Here is a 16,869-nt window from a genome sequence, read left to right on the forward strand (position 1 = left end):
GGCACTCAAAGACAGTCTTGTAGTTCATAAAAAGCAATTAGCCCAATCCGACTTAGCTAATTAAAAAGGAAGAATGATGACAAGAGGGGGAAACATGAGAAAATTCTGAATGGTGGTGTAAAGAGAAGATGCATACTGGAAACACACAGTACAAAAGTCGTTACATGAAAACACATTAAATGGTAGTGTTGCATTTCTTTAGAGCTGCAAAGATGAGAGATCAATTGATCAATCAATTATTTGTGAACTATTAAATAGATCAATTAATCGGCTTGACTAATTCTGTTTCCAGCTTCTTATACGTAAATATTTTCTGGTGTCTTCACCCCTCTAGGACTGTACTGAATATCTATAAACTGTTGACAAAACTGGACATTTAATGACGTCATCTTGGGCTCTAGAAAACTTCAGAAAATATTTTTTAGCATTTCCTGACATTTTACAGACAAAACAACTAATCAATAAACGAGAAAATAATTGACAGACCAATCAACAATGAAAATATTTGTTGATTGCAGCACTACATTTCTTGACCTGTTTCTCCAAAGAAGTGGTCTGTTTCCAATGGTCAGTTTGTACGGGAGGAAAACATAATATCAGCTTATTCTGAGAAATGACCAGAAACTAGATTACTAATAATTTCCCAAATAATTAACTAAGTCATGTTCAAAGATTGCTGTAGATTTTTTCCAGGGCTGCAACTAGTTTAATAAGATTTAGAAAAATAAATTAATTAAATGATGGATGTATGGTTGAAATTCAATAGACTGTGATAATTACAGAATTCAAAGGATTTTTCATTACAGGACAGGAAAGGTCATGTTGTGGTTTCATACATAAGTGGTGTCATCACCTTCTGAGATCCTCTGAGGGTACAAACAGGCGGCACAATGGCAGGTAATATTCTGTCATATCTTATTTTTAATGATCCTGATGCCTGCAGCACATTGATGCAAATCTATCTTCACATAATAAGCTCTGTGGCTCACTTGACCCTATTGTTTTGTATTAAAAGGTGTTCCTACTGCATTGCACTAATCTGATGAAATGTGTTTAATATTGTTTATACACATTTCAAAGGTAGTGGCTTTATTGCAGGCTAAACCAACAGAAGGCATGGCATAAGATGCTGACAGGAATATTAAGTGAGGCAGCCTGAGCAATATAGAATATAAATGAGGTTATTTTACACTGCAGAGCTCTGCAAACCGACGCACAGACTTCTCTCTTTGTAATAAATCATTCCCATTCAGACAGCCTCTACTCTTAGGGCATTGTTTAATACTATCTGCAATAAAGAGAAGAAATAAATTGGTTTACACTGCAAAAAAAGGTGCTGCTGTTGGAATGCATGATACTATGATGAAAGATAGAATATACTTGACTTATTGATGATAATGAACTTGCAGATAGGAGAATGTTGCGTGGAGGGTGTCATATGGGAGTAATATCAAGAGGGGGAACTGGAGAGAAATCTCAAGTAAGCAGTAAATGTAGCACAGTAAGATTTTCTGAAATAACATTTTAGTCCCTACCCACTCCTTTCAATAGAACATAAAAAGGCAATTTACGTCTATACATCAGCCCCCAATACTGCCTGTGCCACGGTCAGATAAATATTTTGTCAGACATGCAGAAGGCAACAAAACAAATGAAGTGACAATTACTTGCCTCACAACATGTCTTGCTTCTTGGCTGTTGTGGGTATTGTGGCAGAAACAAGCTTCACTGAAACGTTTTCTCTGATAAAAAAGAACTGTGTGTCATATAAGTTGGCTGTTTACACAAAGCGTTCTGGTTATTTTACTCAGATTGAGAGCTGTGGTTGAGGAGTAAGTCCTATACTGTGGCTTGTCTGTAACAAGATTCAAGAACATCAACGAAGGGAATGCGACAGGTTAAGGAAAACTGGATGTTTTGCTCTCCTGTCTGTGCTCATCAGAACACTGGGATGAGGTGACATTGAGAAGTTCCTCCACATTTAATGTGCTGCAGGTATCCCAAAATGAGAGCAACGTGCCAACGCTATTCCCAGTGGAACAGTTACATAAGTGAGACAGCCATTAGGCACAAAGATGTGAAAACACTTTTATTGCATTACCCATACATGACAATAGTCTGATGAATAGAGCTGTGTGGGATCTCTTATTTTCTCAGCCAACATTGTACTGTGGATGGCTTAACATGCAAATTGTGGAATATTACATTTGAGACTACTAGACCGAATGTGGCAAATTAGATTTTATGTACACGATAGGTTATTACCAGATTTTTTTTTTTTTTATATATATACACAGTTTATACAGTATGTGTATCCAACCCTAACCGTGTAGGACAGGATTACCTCCTGTTGGATATGACGTAGGTCCTTTTTTCTGATGCATTTTGCTTGACAGAGAAGGTGTTTAAAGCGATCATTGGAGAGTGTGATACCAATAATTCTTTTAGGAGATGGGATTCACACCATTCTATAGTAGGAATGAAAGGTAGCTTCAAGTGGGTGTCTCTTCTTTGAATTTGAGCCCGAATCATTAGGATTTACAAAACTCAGGCGTCGGGTTTGGTGGCTCATTATTCTCCGGCTGTTGCCTCTTCCCATATCTCCTAATGCACTGCGTTGCCCTCCAACACCATCATGTTCAGAGATAGGAAGGTGATGTGGTCCTCTATGATCAGATACACAATCAGGATACATGGTTATATTGGACTTTATGCGGCACTGCACCTGCTCCGTGGATGAAATATGAATTTGGAAGCGGAGGGGGTTCTAGCTGGTTTTATTACATCATTATCTCCCCGGTGAATAGCATGAGGAAAGGATAACATACTCCCTTTGGAGTATCCCATACTATTGATGGTGTACAACATAGTACACCATATTGTGATGATTATGAACTGTTAAAGAAAATGTGTAACAATAGCAATTCGACAATGAGGTTTTTTGATATTTTATGTTCTAGAAAAACTGAAAACACATTTCATTTAGTTTGTCCTTCTGCACGTACACTCTTGTTAAGCCAATTGCAACAAAATTATAAACATTTGAGAATTCAAATCTCAGTTTAACTTTAAGACTTTGATGTTTTTTTAAAGAGTTGTACCGAGCACAACAACATAACATTTGTAAACACAGAAATATATTGCCAACTTGTTCTGTTTATGATTGCTATGTACAAAACTGTACAGACTGATAACATGATTTAACTCAAGTTGAAACACAACATTAACACATTGAAAAATAAAAGAGCAGTTTTCCGCAATGTCTACTAAAAGGTACAGAACAATGACACACTGTATACTGTACTGTGCAATATAATTCTCTAACATATGAAACAATGAACATCTTTAAAATCTTCCTCTTGAGAGCTGTTTCTCTCAATCTTAAATCCCTTTACAATCAATGTCAAATTACTCAATTTCTCCCGACAGGCAAAGCTTTTCTGCGATATATGGTTACATCTTTTGTAAAGGGAGTAAAATTTAGTCTGCAATAAAGTGGCTTAGAGAAACTGATTCTTTCCAGAACATTAATCATAAAAAATTAATGGATATCAAATATTTAATACAGTAGAATGTACAACTTGTATTACTATGGCTCTCTCTAAATCGATCATGTAGAGGAAAATCCATAATTAAAATGATGCTAGAGAGGGCAAATCATTAAGACTTCTATTTGCCTTCATGCTTCACGAAAATGAAATATACACCCTGCCATTGATGTATATGCTATTCGAGACAGAAATAAATGATTACTGTCCCTTTTCAAAAATGGTACTTGATTATATTAGAAAAATAAAGGTATGTGATAATTCTTGTATAACCGAATCTCAGATACAGCCTCTGTCCCCATGAAAAGAGAATAAACTACATTAAAATGGTATAATGCCTGGACCAGTGGAATATGGTGTTAAATAGAACATTTACACCTGTAACCTTACTGATTGTATAATCAGTCCGGTCAGATGAAGCTACTCTGCTGGATTATAAGACTAAGAAATTAGACATTATGTACAACAATTAGGCAGCCTTCACACTAGCATACTAAAGGAGATAATAGATGGCAAACCATTTATTTCTTGCTTTGTCTTAATATTACTTACATCACAACTAGGCTAATACACCGTTGACAGGGTGGTGATCGAAGACAATAAAAAGACAGTTGTACCACCTGATCACCAAGTCATTGAAACTGGATGAAAACAAACTACCCAACAAAAAATAATATACTGTATAAATGCTTGGAATCTCAAGTTTCTCCCACTTTTAAGTAGTGCAAATGTCCATTGCACTACTAACTAGTACCGTTCCCATTTAACCAGCACCAGTACCTGAACTTCGCGGTTGGCACCTGTTTTCTGCACTTTAGTCTATGTTTTATAAGACAAATATATACTTCAGTAAAAAAAGTCCAAACCTCTGAAATCAACATTTTGTCATTTATTTAGAAGTTTTATACACTAGACAAATTAAATCGCCTCCCTACCTCCCAATCCCATACCTACAATTATTAAATCAAATAATTTTTACACTGCACTTGGATTCTTGTTTTTGTATTTTATTCTATAAGGGCCTGTTTTTTTCTTTCATCACAGTTTGAATTGCCTTGTTGATTAAATGTGCTATGGAATAAAGTTGCCTTGCCCTACAACCTCCAGTCTGTCAGTCTGTCAACAGTGCATAGAAATGCAATTGTGCCATTTGGCACTGATTGATTTAGTGCAAATTGGTACTCAGTAGTACCGACGTAATTCAGTTGTTTCCTTACAAAGTAAGGTACCCAAACCCTACTACCTCCCATGTGAAAGTAGGAACGACTGCTAAAGAAATGCCTAAACAGGATAACTATGTCTTGTATAGATTAATATATGCCAGGGATCCACCAAAGCCTCAGGGTTTAATCAACAGAGATTATCCCATCTATTGAGGTAGTTAAGGCTGCCCTAGAGTATGAATAAACGTCTTACTTAGGTTTTTGTAATGGGTTTGAACTACAACTCACTTGCCTAAATTCAAATAAAAAGGCCCTTCAAAGTGCCATTTGGCAAAGATGTTTGTACACTAGGCCTGCCCCCTCTTAGTTGATCATTCAACTAATTGTTCATTTAGGTCTTTGTTGTCTAAGGTTTATTTACTGGATTAGACATTTGTTTATGCTTATTCATGCTGAATATTTAAAAAGAAACTATGAGCACATCTCTGGTTGCATGATTCTTTGTGAAGAAACTCAGTTTTACAATATGTTGTTAAATATACCAATCAATTAGTCGACAAAGGTGTATATAGTGAATTTCCTTGTACCCTAATGCACACATATCAAAAATGAGATAATTGAGAATTAAGTACAGTGAGCTAATACATATCTCCCCTTCTAGCACTGTGTTATGGACTGAGGACAATCCCCTTTGGAGGAATTCCTTAATTCATCCACACATACCTCCCCCTCTATCTTAGCAGCTCTGGTTACTCTTTGATCTGCTGATGTTCTCTTGAAAGGCTGACACACTTCAAACAGAAAGGGCCATGAGCCGACCGTGACTTTCATACAAGCAGCTATTTTTTTCCTGCCACCTCATCGATTTGATAAAAGTGATCGATACTCTTAAATAATGTATCATATCTTGTTCTTCTGTTTTGGGATCTGAGCATCAGTTGCCTCTTCATGATTAGAGAGGAGAGGTGCTTTCCAATCTTATGAGTGTGGACAGTCCTCTCAGAACATATAGTAAAGTATGGAAGGTATGAATTGTGGATTATGATTAAAAAGGATTCATACAGAAAGCACCTAGGCCTACATGTCATTGCATTATCAAACATTTACAATCAGACGTATGAAGGCCATTAAATACGTTGGGAATCTTTATTTGCCTTTTGCCTTACTGTTCAATTTCAAGATTAAATTCTTCTCCAATGCTCATAATTAGCTCTATCTTCATTTGATGAAAAATGCACACTGAACCAAAGCGGTTGTTTTTCTGTGTATGTGTAAACCCATATTCAAATAGGAATGCACTAATCTGATCTGCCGGGTCAATATTTTCGTTGATGATGAACCATTTAGGCGGATTGAGTATTTGCTATAATGTCAATGAACAATTAAAACAATTATAATTGTTTTATTTTCTTTACGAAAGTCTTTGTTTCTGCTGTGAGTTGCAATCAATCACAGTGAGCCATTAACTCAAGCTATTTTGGCTATGATTTCAACCCACCACCATGACTGAACAACGCTGGCCCTCTCAACCAAGAAAACAGACCAGGCCACTGGAAATGCTCCTGGTGCTCCCGCTTAGCCAGTCCGGGACTGCTCCCGCTGTATTGCCCGACTTCGTTTAACGATTGTGGTTTTGCAACAGCAGGCTGGGCTAGACAAATTTGTGTACATTAAAAAAAAGGGATTAGATTGGGTTTATTTTAACCAGTAGGAGTCCATTAAGACATGCCATTTTCTGCCCCAACAGGAATTCTTAAAATCGGATTGGGACATTTGTAATAACATATTGATCACAGTTAGGTAGAAATATTGCAAATTTGGGAAAAAGACAGCACTGCTATAGGATCGCTACTTGCTGTCCGCAGATACCCAGATGTGAATTGGTGCATTCCTACTTTCTTTGATATTTAACTTTTTTGATAACAAAACACATGCAATTGCCAAAGGAAAAGGTTTTCTTCCAATTGTAAAAATAACAAGGCAGAATAACCATCCAACAGCTTGTACATGTATCAGGACACTTCAGCTGATTAACTCCATTCACAGCTATGTGAAGGCAGCAGGTACAGTATGTGTTACATCTGCAAACTAATTGATCTCATGAGTCAGTAGAAGAACAAGAAATGTATGAAAATGCATTGCAAATGAAGTAAATTAAACAAAAATCTACAGTAACTCAGGCAGCATGTCTGAGCATCTATTCAAGGCAATGTGTGTTGATTGAACAATAAAAAAATAGCAGTATTGCTCTGCTCCAATGTGAACAGAAACATCCTTCTAATTAAGATATCTTTGTTTATTGCATTTTCACACTGCCCTTTTGCTTTGGAGAAGTACTGAAAAACTTCTTCCAGAAAAAATATTTCCTCTGTTATATTACCACAGATGGACACAGGCAGTCTGACACAAAGTAATTCTTACTGAGGTTACTTTAAACACCCCCTGAAGCGCAAATCAGAGCTGAGGTCATAAGCTGTGGTTGTGATAAAAAGGAAATATGAGAGTGAGCAGTGAGCCAAACTGTGGAAAGGTCCATCTCATAAGTGGCAAAGTAACAGCAGTATTTCTGGAGGTGGCAATAAAAACAAACACAGAGATAAATAATTGTTGTATTGGAAGACTTTTTAATCAAAATATTACACTCATATACCACAATTACTGCCCTTTACTAATATTAGGCCTGTGACATAGCTTGTGTGTAAACTTTATTGGGATATTGAGGAATGTTATGGAGGGGGGTTAACTGTCTCCCTTAATGACTCATGTAGCTCAGTTAATGTTATTTTCTCTGTTAACGTTGTGCGTAGGCATTCTGGGACTGGCATTTCTTTACAAGCTGTTTGACATTCCTTTTAATTCAAACAATATGAAGGCACGTCATATTTTCAAAGGGCCTTCTGTTCAGATCAAAGATACAATTTAAAAATGTCAGACTGAATTTCACAGAAACTGATTTTATTTTACTATTTTTCTCTTGTGTCTGCATACTTTCCTTTTTTCCTTAAATTATGCTTATTAAGAGAGGGACAATGACTGATGCAGAGCTGCACACGCTGCTAAGCAACATCGTTTATTTTCTCTGCACACTACACCCAGATGTCTTGGAAAGCAGTGTAGATGGTTGTGAAACCACAGTACAAAGTAGTGTATTTATTAAAAAAACAGCATGTGCACCAATGTCACTTTTACAGTAACAGCTACCGTGGATTTGCAGCAAGTCATCACATTGCGTTATAAACAGATTTCTGATTGAAAGAATAAATCTGTTGAGATGGCAGTCTGTAGCCTACACATTCATTGAACATTAAAATAATTCTACAAAGCTGTGAAGCTACCATGGTTAACTTGTATTTATTTACGCAGAGAAATTGCATCTAGTCTAGTAGGTATTTAACTTAAGTGACATGGCAGCTGTCGTTTCCAGGTACTTCTGGGTATAAACACACTGATATAAAATGGATGCCACGTGTGTAAACTCTAATCATCCCAGTCCTAATTGCAAACCACCCATTTTAGACTAAACTTCATCCCAAACAAAGTGAAAATGCTGCCGTAAATCTCCCTGACTTCCAGAAGATACACAAGAGGTTTATTCTTTAGGTCCAGCACCATGCACGGGCGTAGTCATTTATCAAAGCATTCAGTATTTGACAAACAACCTGTCTCGATGAACATCACGATTGAACGTGACAAAGTGGCGGTGATGGAGTGTCATCCTGTCCAACTAATAAAGAATGGTTGGAACTGTAATTATTTCCGTAAGATGGACCTGCAACAGTACAGAATTGCAACATTTGGATTCAAACAAAACAGGTTGCCTTCACATGCCTGATTTTATAATACATTGATTTCTGTCTGGCATCGTCAGTAAGTGTAAAGAGAGCTGTGTGAGGTGCACCAACCATCTGTCAGTCATACAAACACGATGACAGCAGATCACAAGTATACTGTGTTAAAGCACACTTTTGGTGTCACACCTAGTGAACTTAGTGTACCAGATTAATAGGAATTGTTGATGAAGCTGCACATTTTTGAACAGATAATTCAGGCAGTGTCATGCAATTCCTATGATCAGAGGAAATCTTGTCCTGTCTGAATTTATTTTACTTCTAACGTTCTATGTATCTATACAAGATTGTACATTTTCATTTGGGATGCAATGCACTGATACTAAATGTATCTTTTAACTTCAATACTTTCTGTAGTTGTACTGGGATTCAAATGCAATAGCAGGGATTGTTTTTCTTGCGTGTTTTAAATTACAAAAAAGTTTCCAGTAGATTCTTCAATCCAAGATACAAAACACTTGTTGAACAGAATTCAGTGTAAAAGGACAAGTATTTGTAGGCATGTCACATATTTGAGCCCGGAGGCTTAATATTTATCTTACGGCAACATTGGTTAGTCAAAAATTAGTCATTAAATATACATTTTGCAAACATCATGGAATAATTCATCTGAAAATGCATGTATTGTAAACTAATTAGCTCTATTATAAAGCTACAGCTCTTGAGCCAAATTAGTACTAATTTATTGATGTGCATGTGATGTAAATAGCGATGTAGCAAACAAATTAAACTCAGAATGTAAAAGCTTTCTTGAGACAGTAATTACTAAAGATTCAGTACATTTTAGATATGCTATCAACACTGTGTTTAAGTCTGGATGTTAATAGCTACTTAAATACGTTTTTACTGACTAATGTTCTTTGAGAAGGAAAATATGAGCATGTAATCCTACTGTTTGGGATTTTCTTTTTTCCCTCCATGAAATTCTTTCCTGAATGTTGCACAGTCATATTAAATTAGTAGAGTGTAAAACCACACTCTGTGTTGTCTCTCAATGAGGCAGTTACCACACCTCTTTCCATGTGCCTTCCAACCATTAAAACAAGAGCAAAACCGTTCTTGGAACATTTTGTTTTGGACATACAGCTGTATCAGTCATTCAGCTAAATGTAGAAAAAGTGAGATCTCTGTCGTGACTGCATCACCACAATTATCACCTTGCTCTCAACCATCATCACCTAGCATAACTTCACAGTTATATTTTCACAGTATCAGAATGTATTTTTAGCAGATTTCATAATACAAGGTTGCACAAATAATACAGGTACAGTATATTTGGAGCTAACCACTTCTTTCAGCTCCAATAGGATGAGGAGGAAGATGACTACAGAAGGCTCTCAGAATGCACTGAAGCAGTATGTTTAAACTGAGTTCATTGTGAGAAATAGTATTGAGGTGTAACAGCGTCTGGAGAACAGCTGGGAGCACCATGATGGAGCTGCAGTGCTTTACCAATTCACCCTGCACCCTTGAATCATTCATAAATGTTTGCTCAGTACTGACAGCAAATGTGATCCAGCATTTTCGTTTAGATGCCAAGGATCGGCCTTAGGAAGATCTGGGCTTCTATCGTAACATGAGTCCATATTCAGTGCTACATTAATAATGGAAAACTAGAAACAGGAGGTTAAGGACCTGCTGATGCATGGGGCAGTTAACTGGGTCCATCTCTGAGTGCTTCATAAAAGATAGCTTCATTTCACCCCATCCCCCTTCTGTCTGTTTGGCCACTTGTGCAACCTTTAGACATGACAGCAAGCATCTAGGGCACTGGAATCATGATCAGTGCAATTATTACTCACAGGTGACATGCCTAATAGTCCCTTCAGTCTACCGCTTTACCCTGACGTGTTCAATAAATTCTCATATAGGTACCGATGATGGATCGGATATCAGAAGTACAGACATGAACTGACATGCACAGCAATGTGTGCATCATAACGTGCGCTCTGCCTTTGTGCACTGGTAACACTAAAAAGACTTTAAACAAATGGAATAAGCTACCTGCAGTCTTTTAGACTGGCTTTCCCTAGTGACCAGATTTCATCTCCTTAAAGGGAGCCATTAACTCCTAGTGACAGAGAAATGAATTTGCTCTGTGGTGAGAACAGCTTCTCATTGGCAATCATTAGTTTAGCACTCCATAATCACCCCTTCGTGCTGCGTGTTCATCAGTAGGCCTGCTCTGCTGGTGCTATCAGAGACTGAGGCCACTATCATCAAGGGCAAGATGTGAAAATTGCTCCATAAAACAAAAGTAATACCCAATAAAATAGAAAAGAAACTGGCACTTGCAACATAAAACTGAAAGATCACCATTGCAGCACATGGTAAACACATTGTTATTCCTGAGATGTATAATCCAAATTGCATCCTTGTGGTGCGGCTTTACCTTAAGACTTAGAAGTCTCATCTGTATATTAAGATGAGGAATGGGGCTCATAAATGAAATGCTATTCAATACAGAGCATTTTCTTGTTAAGGGCTCATGATAGCAGTGGGGGAACAATTTTAAAAGGATGCTAAGATTAGAGAAAGAGTCATGTGGTGGTTGTGGCTTTTAAGTTTCTGCGAGAGCAGGAACAATCTGTCTTCATTGCAGCTCTGACTTGATGAGGCAACCTGAAAGGTAATTAAGTTTGATATGTTGCCTGTGCTCCTCAGCCCACGCTTTGAGAGAGTAACAAGCTCCAACAGCAAAAAGCAAAGTTTAAGTTATGGCCTGTCATCTCATATTTTCTGCCCCTCATGATTTTTAACTGTCACTTGCACCAACTTATAAAAATTTTTTTGAACCAGAAATAATATTAAACATTAATGCTCCTTTCCACATCCAAGTTGACTACCGATTAATGCTGAAATGTTTAAACGCAAACAAATCCTTCTACAAAAGACATGGACTGTGATTCATTATGAATTTGAATTTGCATCCGCATTTATCAGTAAAAAAAACATGAAAAATATAGCTTTCACTGGTCAGAATATAGGAAAATGTTTTTCCTTGAAGTAATGTTTCAATGAAGATCCTTTTATTTTCAAGGACCTTTTCATGACAGAGGACAATGATTCTGAGTAGATATTAAGGTACTCCCTTTTATTTAAAAAAAATTTCATTTAAAAATTAGTGTGAGCTGTGACCAGAATTGGAGGCTGAGGCCGTACCAATTTCCATTTCATTTTGACTATGAAAATAAATATTTTTTAATCGTTTGTTATATTTATGTGTATGAATGTGTGAGTGTTTTAATAAATACATAACAAACAAGAAGTACATTTAACAGTTGAAAAACAAATGTGTCAGTGCTCTCTGGTGAAAGACATTACATGTCCCAGCAGAAAAACAATATAATAAAATTAAAGATGGCTATTTTCCATTTAGATACGTCAGTATAACCATAGAGGAATTGTACATGTTAATTCACTGTCACACTTGTTTACTGGGCCCTCGATAATGTTATTAGCGACACCTGTGCCAAGCACTCATTGTAGCTATGCCATGCACTCCATTGGGACACGAGCCGGAACAGTTTGTAAGGAATCTGTAGTTCTTCATTAAAATAAGGTATAATGTGTGAAACTGCTGATGCCATTCTATAAAATGAATATATTCAGATTTGTATTACTGTTGGATGAGTACCAAAAGCATACACGCTGGGGGTAGACAACAGGATCAATTTTAGGCAACACATTAATGTTCACGTTAAAACCAACAAACCGTGCAGATATGAAAGCATTAAGACAATGGACATTAAGAGAGAGGGTAAATTTTACTTACAGTAATTGAGGACAATATTAGCATTTTATTCTCTCTCAGGGAGGCAAAATAATCAATATCCATGTCATTAAATTCATCAGTGACACTCCAAATAATGTTGTACAGTTAGACTTACTGCTAACTACATTTCTGTAAAACACAATTTGTGACAAAGGAGCGCAGCAGCTTAACTTGTCTTTTTCACAGTCTCACAGTAGCATGTCAGTGACTACATCTGGCTGATACCATTTTCTAATCAAAGCACGTCAACCTCACCTGTGATTGCCTCTACTGTAGGGGCATCATATCCTGTCTTACCACATATTAGAGAGCCACTGATTTACCAATTTGATGAAAAGCAGTTCAAACTGAAAAGGAAAAAAAGAACGGCCACAATAACAAGGGATATGGATATAGGCATTACTAACACAGTGACACAGTGACCAAAAAGTTTATTTTACAATGACAATGATGGCTAAATTTAATGATGGCAGCATTTCTGCTTTCCTGACTTAAATCACAGCTGCATACTGTGGCATAATGCGGTCACAAGGAAGCTATCTTGTTCACATCTGCACTCCCAGAAATTGAACTGGGCTTACTAGGCTAGTACCCTTGGACATCCAGCTGTTCAATTTTCAATGAGGGGTCCACATATGGAAAGCTCCCCAAAGACGAAATCAACCGGCCTGTGCAAGTTAGGCCTAGTAACCAGTGCACCCTAATTAGCCACTCATATCTAGAAAGATATACTGGCCAATCAAAAGACTTCCTATCCTATGCATAATGATCTGGTCAGAGACCTGGATTTTAATAATGTGATTGATGCTTTAGCCAACATAGTGGTGAGAAAAAAACACATACACATGGTGTGTTGAGACAGCACACTGTGTTACTGAATGTTTATTGCTGTTTTAAATAGAAAGGCACATCTTCCAAGGTCTGTAAATAGTGTATTTCCGGTGTTGCACTGGGCACTGTTCCCTGGCTTATGAGTAAAAATTACATGAATATACATGGATTAGTATAACGTATGCTGTGTAAATAAATGTGACGTCTTAAAATTAATCTAAATTAAGTTTTCAGGAGACTGCAGAAGGCTACTTCATGAAGAGGAATGATACCTTTTTTTTTTTTAAGATTATTTTTTTGGGCTTTTCCGCCTTTAATTTTTGACAAGACAGTCAGAGAAAGAAAGAAAGAAAAGGGGGAAGACATGACAGAAATGGTCGCAGTTCAGATTTGAACCCTGCAGCTCTGCATCAAGGTATAAACCTTGAAGCATTTGCACCCACTCTCATTTCATTCATTATAAATTCATTACAAATGTCATCATGTCAGTGGAGTTCATAATGAAATTATACAATTGGTCTAACCCATTCAATTTGCTTGTCTTTATTGGTTGTTTACTCCATGAAAGGAATTGGTTTATTTAAAAAAAAACGTTTTTTTATAAAGATTATCATTTGGGGCTTTTCCCTTTGTTTAGACAGTGGACAGACAGAAAAGGGAGGAGAGAGAGGGGGGATGATACACAGCAAAGGGTCACAGGTTGGATTTGGGCCTGGGCATCTGCCAACATGGGGCACATCCTCTACAGGGTGAGCTACAGGTCGCCCCCAAACTCCACTTTCTTGTACACATCAGTAGGTCATCAGTAACTTAGCCGGTTTAATGTATTTGGACAATTTCTTTGTTTGACTATAATGATTATGGTTTACTTCTAAAACGTTCTGTTTTAAGTGCTTTGGATGAAATGGGATACCATTGTGTTTGTGTGTGTGTGACATGAGTGATGCAGTATTAATGTGGAGTCCTCGATCTATTCAAGAACCTTCACTGCACTATCATCACAATTGAGTTAGCTTGGTGCAATCGCTGTCCATTTAATGGCTGAGAAATTGAGTTTAAAGCCCAAAGTGCTGCCAACATCATGGAATGAGGTAAAAGAAAAAGAGAGACAGGAGAGAAAATACTGAAAAGTTAATGAATAGATGTCTTCATCCTCTTGTGCCCATACTGCAATGAGCAAACATATTTAAAATTTGACACACGTGAGAAAGTTTTTGTCGACTGTGTCAAAACCTAGAGTTTCTTCATGTGTCCAGTACTGGTTTACAGTCATTAAGTCCCAGAATCATAACCTAAGGCTTATGCAGCCCATCTCTCTTCTATATGCAAAGCAGTGATTACTGGACAGGTTATAAATGGTGTTATTTTCTCCATCTCAACAAGAACTTCTCATTTGTGGAAAGGTGATTTGAGCGGCCCACAATTACATAGCTTGAGAGAGAAAATTGTGCACTTGACTCTGCCAGGTTCCAATTGGTTCCAACTTCTAGATGATGGGCAATCAAGGCTGTATTTATTTGGTCATGTTTGGGCCCAGGAGTTGATTGAATTTTGGTATCAATCCCTAACACTATTTTGTACTTGATTGTGTATGCAAAGTATTTTGATGAGTGCTTGTGTTGTTTATTTGCCTTATTTGGAACAGCGTACATGCCAAGCATCCCTACTGTATGGCACTGAACCCCTCTGTGGCTCATGCTTGTCATTGTTCTGTCTCTTTGATCAGCCTGAGACAATCTTCTTTGCTCTTGCTGCCAGCCATCACAGATTGGCTAGACTCACTGACAAAGAGCCACATTCAGAGCCCGTCTCTCCTTCAGAAGCAAATACACTCAGAAATTACCCTAAATTTGGTTGTGTTGTCATAATGTCTGGAATGACGACCATATGGGTCCATATGGCAGTGCTTGTCTGAAGCACCATATGTTATCAGCGCAAGCAGGCTGTAGTACTCATTTGAATATATTGGTATCTCAAATCAGGCCTTATGTTGCTGAATTCCATCACGGTGCTTTAGAAAAGGCTTCTTCATTCCTCTGGAATTAGAGGAAGTAACCAAGCTAAAGGATTTCATGATTGGGGTGAAGACGATTTAATGTTTTAGCAAGATGTATTCTTATTCAAATCAGAATGAGAATCCATCTTGCTAAAACATTAAATCTTCTTCATTTAGTACATGTTGTATTTTAAACAGCCACATGTGGCGTACATCAACTGACTGGTTTAAGGCTTGGTCTTCTATCAGGATGTACTGCATTCATTCAGACAAATAATGTAATTTAATTAATCTAGAACCTACGATAGAATGCATCAAAAGAAAGCAGCTCCCCTCTATTGCTTTCACATTATTTATTTGACTGAGTGGACACACAAATTCTGTTTAAACAGTACAGGTTGACGAAAATTGCTTGCAGACTGGGCTTCTCCTCAGCCTAACCCCACCCATTCTATCCCGTCTCTGTCAGTTGGGGTTAAGGATAGCTACTAGCAGCTGCACCCCTCTCAGAAAACAAGACTCCTTCTTAAAGCAACACACCATGATGTTTTTAACTCCCTCCAGGCAATAAAGGGACACAAAGTGTATTTTATATAGAGGTTGCAAGGTTGCACTTCATTACAGTGTGGACAGGAAGACATGCCAATGGTGTGTCTGCAGTTTATTTGGTGGTGCAGAGCCTCTAAGATGGCAATAATAAAAAAGGAATTTATGCAGGATGTTTGATTCAAAGCTTGTAAGATTCTGTTTACACAGTGGGGCGATGCACTTTGATAAAACTTTTCCCCATAGGTGCAGTAACTTACTCCAGACTTGGGCCACAGAGTCATAGTACATTTGTAAAGGAAGCAAGGAATTCACATGGTATAACACTTTATCAGATGGAAGTTACCATATACAGTACACGCAATGCTCATTTTATTACCCATGCTAGCGGCATGGCTCATAATTCTGCCTTTCAGACCACCACTTTGATCCAGTCTGAAATATCTCAATAAATATCGGATACATTACAATAAAAAATTGTACAGCCATTCATAGTCACCAGAGGATGAAGCCTACTGATGTTGGTGATTGGCTGACTTTTCTAGTAGCACCACCATAATGTTCACATTTGTGATTTTCAGTTTGTAGAATGTTCATGTTCCCCTCAAGATGAATTTTAATACTTTGCAATACTAGTGACCCCCTAATTTCCATGTATGATCTAAGATTGTAAACATAATTCATTGTTGTACCTGCTACAATTTTTAGTCACGCTTTGTCTCCTTTTTACTCTAAATGTATTAGAAATCTATGAAGGAGCATTTATGCAGAAAATACAGACTTTTCTTTATAACTGTAGAAACCCCTGAAGAAAACACATGCACAATTGTCTTTCTGCTAGCACAGTGATGCTGACACATGGGCTAGGCCTATAGTCACCCAAATCTGACACAGAAAACTCAGGCATTTCAGTTTGAATAAACCTAAAGCCACCCTTGGTGTCCAAACTTTGCCTTTGAAAAATGTCATTGATTCTTATGACAAAGTTGTTTCAGGTCGAGATGTATTACTGAGGCAGACTCACACTTGAGGTGAAATTAAAGGGCAAACTGGTGGAGCATTAAAGCAGAGCAATGAAAACCAAACTTGGAGTTTTGCTTTACAGCTGTCATATGTAGGGACATTTAGTACCCTCAGCCTTCTTCAAAGGGGCTACTGAAGG

The 16,869-nt window shown here is 37.5% G+C and overlaps 1 long non-coding RNA gene across 1 annotated transcript; it reads left to right on the top strand.

Moving 5' to 3' along the window:
- Positions 1–806: 806 nt before the first annotated feature.
- On the top strand, positions 807–13,598 carry LOC117949872. Its single transcript, XR_004657760.1, has 4 exons — positions 807–816; positions 2,757–2,764; positions 12,317–12,319; positions 13,521–13,598. It is a non-coding gene; the product is annotated as an uncharacterized LOC117949872 (long non-coding RNA).
- Positions 13,599–16,869: the final 3,271 nt, after the last annotated feature.

This window comes from Etheostoma cragini, chromosome 1, assembly GCF_013103735.1.
Source record: "Etheostoma cragini isolate CJK2018 chromosome 1, CSU_Ecrag_1.0, whole genome shotgun sequence".
Classification (NCBI taxonomy): Eukaryota; Metazoa; Chordata; class Actinopteri; order Perciformes; family Percidae; genus Etheostoma; species Etheostoma cragini.